Source organism: Bison bison, unplaced genomic scaffold, assembly GCF_000754665.1.
Source record: "Bison bison bison isolate TAMUID 2011002044 unplaced genomic scaffold, Bison_UMD1.0 scf7180017859304, whole genome shotgun sequence".
In the NCBI taxonomy this organism is placed as follows: Eukaryota; Metazoa; Chordata; class Mammalia; order Artiodactyla; family Bovidae; genus Bison; species Bison bison.
This window is the reverse complement of record NW_011489876.1, coordinates 872,587-885,743: the sequence shown is the minus strand read 5'-3', so window position 1 is coordinate 885,743 and position 13,157 is coordinate 872,587. Positions and strand designations below refer to the sequence as shown.

At 44.9% G+C, this 13,157-nt stretch overlaps 1 protein-coding gene across 1 annotated transcript in view; it reads left to right on the top strand.

Annotated features, from left to right (window-relative positions):
* The window catches only part of ADAMTSL3 (ADAMTS-like 3), a 381,686-nt gene that overhangs the window by 51,013 nt on the left and 317,516 nt on the right, over positions 1-13,157 (top strand). The window lies entirely within an intron of this gene.

Below are 13,157 nucleotides of genomic sequence, written 5' to 3'. Positions count from 1 at the left end.
CCTTCTCTCTCCCTTCCTCCGTCCTTCCTTCCATTTTTCTCTTTCTCCCTCCCTTTCCTCTCTCCCTCCTTCCCTGTCTCTTGCTCTCTCTTTTCCACTCCCTCTCTCTTTTCCTTCCTTCCTTCTGTTCTTTCCTTTCTCTCCCTCTCTCTCCCCCCTCCCTCCCTCCCCTCCTTCCTTTTCCTCTCTCACTGATAGGCTTATACAAGTTCATGTATTGGGATATACACTGATTTGCATTATGCTTAGTGTTGGACTCTGACATTGGCAACAAAGACACTGTGCCCATGTAATCAATCTGTTGTCCAGTAACGGTGTTTTCTGCCTATTTAGGCTTGCACTTGTGCTCTTGGGGCCTGGGTGGGGTGGGCTGTGGCTCACTGGGAGCAGGAGACATTGGAACAGCCAGAGAGGGGGGCTGGGGCCTGGCCTGGCTGGAGTCGGAGAGCTGTGGAGGCAGACAGGCACTTGGGGCCAAGGAGCAAAACGTCACAGCGCTGCTGTAGGTAGAAGCAAATGACTCCAGAGCCTGGCAGATCCCAGCCAGGTTCCTAGAGAGAGTCAACGCTGTGATGCCTGCAAGGAAAAGGGCAGGCTCCAACTCTTGTGTTTGGAAAAGTGGAAAATAAGAAGTTTTTCCCTAAGAAACCCTCCCCTATCTTGCCCCCCCTTATCCTGACCACTCTATTTAAAACTGCAGGGACTTCCCTGGTGGTCCAGTGGGCCCAGTGGTTGAGACTTCGCCTTTAAATGCAGGGGAGGGCGGGTTCGATCCCTAACTGGGGGGCTAAGATCCCATGTGCCCTGCCACCATAGAGCCAAAACATAAAAAACAGAAGCAATACTGTATTAATAACAAATCAATCCAATAAAAACTTTAAAATGATCCACATGGAAAAAAAACCTTAAATAAAACAAAAAGCCATTGCAATTTATACCCCCCCAGCACTTCCAACTTCTTTTTCTTGTATGATATTATGCCATGCCATGCCATGCCATGCGTGTGTGGTCAGTCACGTCCAACTCTTGGTGACCCCATGGACTGTAGCCCACCAGGTTTTTCTGTCCATGGGATTTCCCAGGCAAGAATACTGGAGTAGCTTGCCCTTTTCTTCTCCAGGGGCTCTTCCCGACTGAAGGACCAAACCCACATCTCTTGTATCTTCTGCATTGGCAGGTGGATTCCTTACCACTATGCCACCTGGGAAGCCATGTGACATTATACAACTTATATATTATGTTCATTTTCTGGTTCCCCTAGTTAGAATATGAACTTCTTGAGAAAAGTGATTTCTGTCTGTTTTGTTGACTGATGAATTCTTTGTGTCTAAAGTAGCCTCAGTGCCTAGTAGGTGCTCAACAAACAGTATGTTGACCCTGGGCATACCATCAAGAAGTATCTGGACAGCAATCTTTTGGGGAGTCCCCTCCTCCTGCCATTTGGGGTAAGGTAAAATAGTGATTTGTACTCTGTTTAAAAAGTAAAGATGCCTTTTCTCTGCCAGGGAGGTAATCATGAGTGTCAATGGGGAAGGGGCTGTGGGAAAAATACATATTTCATTTTGAGATCAAAAGGTAGATTCCACTTCCCAGACTGGATCCCCCCCGAGACTGGTCCTCCCTTAGCCTTGCACCCCTGATAGGGTGGACATGATGATGCTGGGGAGGGAGCTACAGAGATTCTCCCAGGAAACACCTTCCTTCTCCATGGCACTTTTCCCTTCTGGATCATTCTCACATGTAGCACTTCTCAGCAACCACAGTTTTGCTCACTTTCCCCAAATAAATGATCGCTTCCTTCTCTATGCTGATGATCACCAGTATGACTGGACCAGGAAGAGGGGAGGGAATGGGAGAAGCAAAGAGTTGGGTAGGAAGTTTACAACTGATGAAGATTTGTGATGATCATCCATCTAGCTTTTTTCTTTACCTGTGGAGTGCTGTTCAAGGAATACAATTTTCCACTTCTTTCCCCTGAGGTGTTTTAGAATTATTTCCACGTGACATTTTGGTGATTGAGGCTCTTTCCAATGGGTGAGCTTACTTCAAGTCCTTGAAAAACGGGCTCTTAAGTACAGTTTTGTGGGAGGGGTGGGCTCCAGGGTAAGAGGATCTATATTGTGTATATTGGCACAGGCAGGCTTTCTTTCCTCTGCCCGTTTAGAGTAATAGTCTAGTTTTTAAATAACCCCTTGTGAAGTGCCAGCGTGGTCTTCAGCCAGAGCATTCTAGTCTTTCTGTGGCAGAAAGAATATTCAAACATCAGTCATGCCGGGCTCTCCGTGGGGGTGGAAGGGCAATCTATGTTGGTTTTTCTAGGAAAGACAATTAATTATTGACTTTCTCGTATGCACCAAGCCTATTGCCGAGGACTGAAGAGGGTTCACATATATAAAGAAGTATTGTGATTGCATGTTCAGGTTTTCTCCTTTCAAGGAACTATTAATACAAGGTGAAGTCTGTTCCAGCAAGATCTTTTCACAGATTACTTTTGGCCCTGCTTGCCAGGGCTGATTAAAGGGGTGTGTGTGTGTGTGTGTGTGTGTGTGTGTGTGTGTGTGTGTAGGGGAAGGAGATGGAAGGAGAGAGAAAGAGAGAGAAATTTGAGAGAGACTATGTGTTTAGTGGGGCTTCCTTGGTGGCTCAGTGGTAAAGAATCTGCCTGCCAATGCAGGAATCCGAAAGATCCCCTGGAGAAGGGGATGGCAACCCACTCCAGTATCCTTGCCTGGAAAATCCCATGGACAGAGGAGCCTGGTGAGCTGCAGTCCATGGGGTCGCAAAAGAGTGGGACACAACTCAGCAACTAAACACCACTACATCGTGTGTTTAAGGGGCAGGTGGAAGAGTGGTGCTGTGAGTGACATTGATAAGATCCGCATTCCAGTTTGCGAAAGAGAGTCTTAATAGCATAAATTTAAACTCAAGGAAAGACCTTCTCCACGGAACAGTTCATTCCGATTATGCACACCGACGAGGCATCACCCTCTTTTCAGCACTAGGAGGGACCCAGAAGGGTCGCCACTCATGTTTCTTTGGAAAATGTGACTCAGAGTGAAGGTGAAGTTTGCAACGACTTGGTGTTGGTGTTTCTGTAACATGGTATGGAAAGCCTCGAATAAACTTTTTGACCAACCCAATATTTTAGCTGAAATGTACTCATACTCAGGCATTTATTCAAGTGATAGACCTTTCAAACCAGTAAGATAGAGAGAATGTATTTGCTCAGTCATATCTGACTTTTTATGACCCTGTGGACTGTAGGCTGCCAGGCTCCTCTGTCCATGGGATTTCCCAGTCAAGAGTACTGGAGTGGATTGCCATTTTCCTCCTCCAAGGGATCTTCCTGAACGAGGGATTGAATGTGCATCTGCTGTGCCTTCTGCATTGCAGGTGGCTTCTTCACCCACTGAGTCATCAGGGAAGCCCAATGTATTCATCTGTTGATGGTAAATAGAGAAGAGAAACCTTAAATTTCTAGTATCATTTTTTTAAAGACTCAAATAATTGTGAAAACTCATTTTCTTTCAGCTGATCCTGTCAACCTTGGCAAAGTAAATATATTTCATATTTACTTATGAAGTAAAACATCTTGGGATGATGACATCCTACTTGAAAAACTAAAATGATCCAGAAAGTTTCTGGATCCTTCATTTCAGGTTCAGGTAACAAAATGCACATCATGCATCTTGGAACAAAAAATGCACTTGGTATTCTGAATTTAAATAATGTTGGTTAACTTGATTATTCCCTCATGAACCTTGGAAGGTAGAAACCGTAAAATCCTGTGTGTAATCCAGGATTCGAGGAATAACATCCAGAGACCCTCCAGGGAATGTATTCCTTGCAGGCTGACCCAGACTCTGGGGATTCTGTCTAAAACATACACTTTAAGACTCAACAAATATTATCATTTAAGAGGACTCATTGGAAAAGACCCTGATGCTGGGAAGGATTGAAGGCAGGAGGAGAAGGGGACGGCAGAGGATGAGATGGTTGGATGGCATCACTTACTCGATGGACATGAGTTTGAGCAAGCTCCAGAAGTTGGTGATGGACAGGGAAGCCTGGCGTGCTGCAGTCCATGGAGTTGCAAAGAATGGGACATGACTGAGCTGAACTGAGCTGAACTCCCTTCCCTGGCTGTCCAGTGGTTAAGACTCTGTGCTCTGGATTCAGGGGGTAGAAGTTCAATCCCTGGTCAGGGAACTAAGATTCAACATGCCACACAGCGCAGCCAAAAAAAGGAAAAAAATATAAAGGGACCTTTCACCTGTAGGAGTGGTCTGCACCTTCCATCCTGGAGCTGAACTCTCCCCTGTAGACCTTAGCTGCTGTTAATTGAGACTGACTTCTTATGCATTCAAATTCCTGATGGTGACTTTAATTGGCCTCTATTAAACCCTGGTTTCACAGGGAATTGTAGTGCTGTAGTAGCTTAGGGGACTTCCCTGGCGGTCCAGTGATTAAGTCTTCATCTTTTAATGCAGAGGGGGTATGGGTTCAATGGGGAGCTAAGCTCCCGCATGCCTCATGACAAAAACCAAAAACAAAAAACCCCAATAAAACAGAAACAATAATGTAACTAATTCAACAAAGACTTTAAAAATGGTTAACATAAAAAAAAAATCTAAAAAATAGTGACTCAGGGTTATGCCTTCATATCCTTTGGCTTTTGTCCTGACCTATAAAGCCCAGCTGGAGTCTCAGTTCTTGGAACTAGTGTCTTACTTCCATGAGCTGTCTGTGTCACTACAGAATCTGACAGTCTGTTTGTTGACTCTCTAGTGACCAAAGTGGGGATTCTGAAATGAGGAGACTCAAAGCTGGTGAAGTCCCTGTCGGCCTGGAGAAGAGCCTCATTCTCAGTCTTGTCCCGGCAAAGTGTTTGTGGCTGAAACAAGGAGGCAGAGGGCATGCTCAAATTCGGGCTGACATGAAGTGGGGAGAGTGCGATGCAAACCTTGATAAATGGAGTCAGGATCCAAAAAGAGCCTTGGCAGGCTGGGGTGATGGGTCAGATCCAAAGAGAGCCTGGATGATCAGGGATAGTACAGTCCAGCTCTCCAGTACAGACATGACTTCACAGTGACAGGTAGGAAAAAGCCTTGAAAGGTGAAAGTGAAAAGTCAGTGTTAGTCATCAGTCATGTCCGACTCTTTGCAGCCCCATGGACTGTAGCCTGCCAGACTTCTCTGTCCATGGGATTCTCCAGGGAAGAATATTGGAGTGGGTATCCATTCCCTTCTCCAGGGGATCTTCACAACCCAAGAGTCAAACCTGGGTCTCCTGCATTGCAGGCAGATTCTTTACTGTCTGAGCCACCAGGGAAGCCCAGGAAAGAACCTTACTGACCTTTATTGACCACAGTTCTGTAGAGGTCAGTGGTGTGGTGCTTGGCTGTGTTCATGCTCTGAAGAGAGGTGGACATCCACCTGATGTGCTCAGACCAAGCTTGGGAGAAGGGTTTAAACTGACTTGTTGAAATTCAGCAGAAATCCCACTGTATAATGTCAATGGTGACCACTTGACTTTTGAGGCATATTGGGTTCCCATTCTTTTGTGTAGAAACACCCACTTCTCCTCCACTTGTCTTTCCTTCCATCACATCAGTCAAACATTTTGCCAAGTCTTGAGAGACATTCTCTATCCTATCCAGGGTGTTGATAGAGGCTTGTTGTTGTTGTTCAGTAGCTCAATTATGTCCAACTCTTTGCGACTGCATGGACTGCAGCACACCAGGCTTCCTGCTCCTTGGCCATCTCCCAGAGTTTGCTCAAACTGATGTCCATTGAGTCGATGATGCCATCTAGCCATCTTATCCTCTGTCACCCCCTTCTCCTCCTGCCCTCAATCTTTCCCAACATCGGGATTGTTTACAATGAGCTGGCTCTTCGCATCAGGTGGCCAAAGTTATTGGAGCTTCAGCTTCAGCGTCAGTCCTTCCAAGGAATATTCAGGATTGATTTCCTTTAGGATTGACTGGTTTGATCTCCTTGCTGTTCAAGGGACTCTCAAGGGTCTTATCCAACACTCAGGATCCAATAAGGATCTCAGAAGGATCTCAGCTTTCTTTATGGTCCAACTCTCACAACCATACATGACTACTGGAAAAACCATAGATTTGATTATATGGATGGAGTCTAGGACACGCAAATTTTGTCCTTGAATCGCCATCCCATACTTACTCTCTCCTGCCAAGGTCAAAGCCTTCGGCTGGAGGAGGAGGTGAGTAAGCTGCATTCTTGGGTCCCTGAAGGGGCTGTCTGGATTCCTCCTGACCCCCAGTCTGGTGACTCAGCAGCTGTGGACAGTGGCTGGTGGGATGATGCATTTTGGCAGCTTCTCTCCTTGGTTCTGGATCTGTGTCATGGGAAGCTTGCACATATCCTGGTCCAGCCTCCCTTCCCCCACCCCACCTCCCCGTCCTCCCTTCAATTGTTGCTGCCTAAGGGGCCTGACCTCCTCATTCACCCTGTCCTGTGAGGCGTCACCTGCCACCAAGTCTCCCCAACATGTAGGAAGTTGGGTCCCTATCCGGTGAGAATGTCAGTGTGTGTTCGTTGCTGCCCAGGCTGCTTGCTTTCTGAAGTCATAAGAGAACTTAGCCATTTCTCCTTAAGGAAAAGTCTGGTTTTCCTAAGAATGTCCCCATGGAGGGAGCTGGGGGGATGGGATGGGGGTGAACTTTTGCTTGGAAGCTGGGCTACAGTCCATGGGGTTGCAAAGAGTTGGACATAACTTAGTGGCTGCACAGCAGCTTAGTGGCTGCACAACAACAACAGCAAAAGTTTCTTCCAATCATATAGATCTGTGACTCAAATGTTAGTCCCTGCCTAGATTCTGCTGTGTTTATACTTTAGAATTCAACTTAGTATATGTGCATTTGCTAGAGGGGAAGGGAAGACGGGAAGGCTGTAGGGGAGGATGACAGAAAGTGGAAAGGTACCTCATTCCACCCTTGGGGAGCAATGGGCCACTTCAGAATAGTTTGCGAGATTTCTTTTATTTTTTGTTTTAACGTATACCTCCTCTTCTATGGATGTCCTTCCCATTCAGTGCTCACCGCAGAGCACTGAGTGGAGTTTCCTGAGCTGTACTGTAGGTTCTCATTAGTTACCTAGTATATGTGCATTTTGCATGCTCAGTTGCTTCAGTTGTGTCTGACTCTGTGTGACCCCATGGACTGTAGCCGACCAGGCTCCTCTGCCAATGGCATTCTGCAGGCAAGAATACTGGACTAGTGGGTTGCCATTTCCTTCTCCAGGGGATCTTCCCGACCCAGGGGTCAAACCTGCATCTTCTGCATCATAGGCAGATCCTTTACTGCTGAGCCACCAGGGAAGCTGTATCAATCCCAGTCTCACAGTTTCTCTCAACCCTAGTTTGCTAGATTCTGACATACCCCTGTTGCCTTCAGAGGGAGTGAGCTCCTTGTCATAAAGGTATTCACTTAGAGGCTGCAGGCCATTGGGCAGGATTGCTGAGGGGGACAGGCTGGATTGGATGACTGAGAAGGTCCCTTCCAGCACTGAGCTTTCATTATCCTGGGATGCTACAGGTCAGCACTTCATACTTCACACAAGCATGGTGGCCCACGCTGACCACCACAGATGGAGAGGACTTGGACTGCACCAGGCTGCAGCATCAACTCCCACAGTATTGAAAACTGATGCGGGAGGAAGGATTTTGATCAAGAGAGGTGAATGTAAAATCAGTTTATCAGTGACACGGGGTGTGTTGTGAGCCTAGAGAGAATCTGGTCTAGCTCAGGGACTGAAAAGAAAAAGTGAAAGTGTTAGTTACTCAGTCATGTCTGACTCTTTAAGACCTCATGGACTGTAGCCTGCCAGGCTCCTCTGTCCATGGGATTCTCCAGGCAAGAATGCTGGAGTGGGTAGCCATTCCCTTCTTCAAGGGATCTTCTCGACCCGGAGATCAAACACAGGTCTCCGTCACTGCAGGCAGATTCTTTACTGTCTGAGCCGTCAGGGAAGCCCTAGTCCAGGACCTGGTAGCCTTTAATTCCCATAGGATGGGTTTGGCGGGAAATTTCTCCCCCTACTGCATGGCTCAGGTAGTGTAGCCATCAGTCTTAGACTCTCACTGAATCACACCAGACATCTCCATGGGGAACGCAGACATGATGGAGACACAGGCCTCAGCCTTCTGGAACTGCCTCCACAATGCTGCACTGAGATGCCTTTGGGGAGAGGCAGAAGCCTGGAATAGGAATACAGTGAATAAAATGTAAGGCAAAAACGTCATTTTACCGAATCGAACGTCAGCAGCCAAAAAAAAAAAAAAAGAAAAAAAAAAGGCTCATTGGGGCTTAAGAAATGTTTGTAGTTGTTGTTAATAGCATAGAAGAAGCACAGCAGACAAATACTCTGATCACAGAGGCTTAGAACAGTCCTCCTTGCTGCAAAAAGCAGCTACTTGGGAGTAAATGTGGCAGCATGTTTTTTTCAGTGGTGGGACAGCTTCAGAGGAGCCCAGGAAGGAGAGTCAGCTTGGAGCTGAGACAGCTGAAGGGAACTGGGGTGGGGACGGTCTGAGAAGATGATGGGGATAAACGGATGATGATCTTGGAACCAGGCATCCCTGGGACCTAGTATGTACGTGTGTGTTAAGTCACTTTTGTCGTGTCCAACTCTTTACGACCCCATGGACTGTAGTACACCAGGCTTCCCTGTCCTTCACTATCTCCTGGAGTTTATTCAAACTTACGTCCAATGAGTTGGTGATGCCATCCAACCATCTCATCCTCTGTCTCCTCCTTTCTTCTTTGGCCTTCAGTCTTTCCCAGCACCAGGGTCTTTTTGCAGTGAGTCGGGTCTTTGCATCAGGTGGCCAAAGTTGGAGCTTCAGCTTCAGCATCAGTCCTTCTAATGAATATTCAGGTTTGATTTCCTTTAGGATCGACTGGTTTGATCTCCTTGCCAGCCAAGAGACTCTCAAAAGCCTTCTCTAACACCCCACTTCTTACATAAACTTAAACAACCCTCTCCCAACTTTATTCACATATCCCTCTGTTTATTTACTTTATAGCACTTAGAGGTTTAATTTTCATATTTAGAAATTTGTTTGCTTTTTTTTTTTTTTGGTCACTTTATCAATTCTTTTTATTTATTTATTTTTTTTTCTCTAATTTTATTTTATTTTTAAACTTTACATAATTGTATTAGTTTTGCCAAATATCAAAATGAATCCGCCACAGGTATACATGTGTTCCCCATCCCGAACCCTCCTCCCTCCTCCCTCCCCATACCATCCCTCTGGGCCGTCCCAGTACACCAGCCCCAAGCATCCAGCGTCATGCATCGAACCTGGACTGGCAACTCGTTTCCTACATGATATTTTACATGTTTCATTGCCATTCTCCCAAATCTTCCCACCCTCTCCCTGTCCCACAGAGTCCATAAGACTGTTCTATACATCAGTGTCTCTTTTGCTGTCTCGTACACCAGGTTATTGTTACCATCTTTCTAAATTCCATATATATGCGTTAGTATACTGTATTTATGTTTTTCCTTCTGGCTTACTTCACTCTGTATAATAGGCTCCAGTTTTATCCACCTCATCAGAACTGATTCAAATGTATTCTTTTTAATGGCTGAGTAATACTCCATTGTGTATATGTACCACAGCTTTCTTATCCATTCATCTGCTGATGGACATCTAGGTTGCTTCCATGTCTTGGCTATTATAAACAGTGCTGCGATGAACATTGGGGTACACGTGTCTTTGTTTGCTTTTTTAAAAATCTATCTCTTCCAGTAGAGTATAACCTCCATGGAAAGAGATACCTTATCTTTCTTGTATGCCATTGTATCCAAAGCACTCAGAACAGTTTCAGGCATATAGTAGGTGCTCAATAAATATGTGTTGGATGTATGGACAACTAAAGATAAGCATCATACAGGATTGTAGCCTTTTAGTTGCTAAATTATGTCCAACTCTTTTGCGACCCCATGGACCGTAGCCCGCCAGGCTCCTCTGTCCTTAGGATTGTCCCTCCTCTTGTCCCAGGCAAGAATACTGGAGGGGGTTGCCATTTCCTTCTCCAGGAGATATCCTCAACCCAGGGATCCAACCTGCATTTCTTTCGTCCTCTGCACTTCAGGGGGATTCTGTACTGCTGAGGCATCTGAGAAGCCCGTTACACAGGGAGGCTTTGTGTATTGAGGGAGCTAGTTTTGGGTGGTGATCTTAGGCTGCTCCAGGCCCCAGCCTTTGGTGAAATGACCTAACTGCCTTTGCACATGATTGCTAACAGGTTTCACCACTGGCTCCTGCTCTGTGCTGTTTGGCAAGCATCTTAACTCTCAGAGCCTTAGTTCACTCATTTCTAAATTTAGGAGTTCGACCTAGATGACTTCTTAAGGCCTCTTCAGGCATTTACAACTATGATTCTATGATCTCTGAAGCCAATAGAGGCAGGTAACATTTATTGTTTTTTGCTGAGCATTTTGGTTATCAGCTTCCGTGAATTATCTTAAGATAGAATCCATTATTTTCTAGTAGTTATATAAACTTTGGCTCTGAGGTTTACCTAGATGTGTTTTTATTTTGGTGAGAAAAACAATACTTTTATATGTACTCAAGCTTCCTAGGAAATACAGAAATAAATTTTACCGTCAAATTCACCTTTGATTTTCATGTGCAAGATTTTATTCCCATCTCAGTTTTTATTTTTTTTTATTATTTTTTTCCAGATATTATCCAGAAATCTATATGCTTATTTCTTCAGTGAATTCTTAACCAGATGAATGTCAGTATTTGGAAATTACTACACAGGTTGTTGGAGATTGGAGGGGAACAAAAGGAGGAGGAAAATATATTTCTTTGAGTGTATACACTATAAGGAACATAAGCTAGATGAGAAATTTACTCCTAGTAATTCATCTAGTCCTCAAAGTGATTTTTTAAAGATTTAATTTTAATTGGGGGTTAGTTGTTTTACAATATAGTGCTTATACTATACAGTACAGTGAATCAGCTATGTGTGTGTTAGTGGCTCAGTTGTGTCTGACTCGCTGCGACCCCATGGACTATAGCCCTCCAGGCACCTCTGTCCATGGACTTCTCCAGGCAAGAATACTGGAGTGGGTTGCCATTCTCTCTCCAAGGGATCTTTCTGACCCAGGGATTGAATCTGGGTCTCCTGCATTTCAGGAAGACTCATTTGAGTGGCTCATTACCATTTGAGCCACTAGGGAAGCTCAAATCAGCTATACATACATACATACATACATATATATATATATCTCCTCTCCTTTTTGCATTTCCTTCCCATTTAGGTTACCAAAGAGCATTGAGTAGAATTCCCTGTGCTATGCAGTAGGTTTTCATTAATTATCTATTTTATGCATGGTATCAATAATGTGTATATGTCAACCCCAATCTCCAATTCATCCCACCCTCCTTTCCCTGCTTGGTGTCCAAAAGTTTGTTCTCTGTGTCTGTGTCTCTATTTCTGTTTTACAAATAAGGTCATCTATACCATTTTTCTAGATTCCATAAATATGCATTAATGTACTGTATTTGTTTTTCTCTTTCTGAGTTCTCTCTGTAGGACTGTCTCTAGGTCCATCCACGTCTCTGGATGGCACAATTTTGTTCCTTTTTATGGCTGAGTAATACTCCATTGTGTATATGTACCACATCTTCTTTATCCATTCCTCTGTCAATGGACATCTAGGTTGCTTCCTTGTCCTGGCTATTGTAAATAGTGCTGCCATGAACATTGGGGAGCATGTATCTTTTTGCATTATGGTTTTCTCTGAGTATATGCCAAGGAGTGGGGTTGCTGGGTTATGTGGAAGATTTATCCCTAGGTTTTAAGGAATCTCCATAATGGATGTGTCAGTTTACATTCCCACCAACAGTGCAAGAAGGTTCCCTTTTCTTCATACCCTCTCCAGCTTTTATTTGTAGAAGTCTAATAAATACAATTTAAAGTCAGAACAGTGGCTCGCAAAGCAGAAGGTAATCAGCTATAGTTTAGCCATAAGTGTCTTCTATTTTTTTCCCACACTAATGAATACTGAGGGATGACAAGCTTTAATACCAGGAAGATTTTTTACTTTTTCTGATATTTCACATAGAGCTCCATGGAACACTGCTAACACGTGTTGGGGTCTTCTTTTCTTTGTAGGGGCTGTGGCTTTAGCGTTCCTTTCACTTCCTCCCAGGGTCACTTTAGGAACAATGTCCAGCAGACATATTCTGTGCCCTAAACAGGTAACTAATGAGAAGCTGCTGTATAGCTCAGGGAATTCTGCTCAGTGCTCTGTGGTAATCTAAATAAGGAGGAACTCCAAAAAAGAGAGGATATATGCACTTCTGTTACAGGATGGAAAAAATAAGTGTGTTTCTTACTCCTTCACCAAACAATCACAACAGAAAGTAGGTTGTTTCCATGTCTTGGCTATTGTAAATAGGCACTTCCCTGTTCTTGGTGAAGCCTTTTGTGGTTGGATTCTTTTGGACTCACCCTTTTCGGAGACTCCCTATTGGGGGTCCTTTGTTGTTGTTGTGTAATTGCTAAGTTGTCTCTGACCCTTTTGCAACCCCATAGACTATAGACTGCCAGGCTCCTCTGTCTATGGGATTTTCCAGGCAGGAATAATGGAGTTGGTTGCCATTTCCTTCTCCAAGGAATTTTCCTGAGCCAGGGATCTAACCTGCATCTCCTGCATTGGCAGGCAGATTCTTTACCTGAGTCACCAGGGAAGCCCACTGGGGGTCCTTCAGTTCAGTTCAGTTTAGTTCAGTCGCTCAGTCCTGTCCGACTCTTTGCGACCCCATGAACTGCAGCACGCCAGGCCTCCCTCTCCATCACCAACTCCCAGAGTTCACTCAGACTCATGTCTATCGAGTCGGTGATGCCATCCAGCCATCTAATCCTCTGTTGTCCCCTTCTCCTCCTGCCCCCAATCCCTCCCAGCATCAGAGTCTTTTCCAATGAGTCAGCTCTTCCCATGAGGTGGCCAAAGTACTGGAGTTTCAGCTTTAGCATCATTCCTTCCAAAGAAATCCCAGGGCTGATCTCCTTTAGAATGGACTGGTTGGATCTCCTTGCAGTCCAAGGGACTCTCAAGAGTCTTCTCCAACACCACAGTTCAAAAGCATCAATTCTTCGGCGCTCAGCT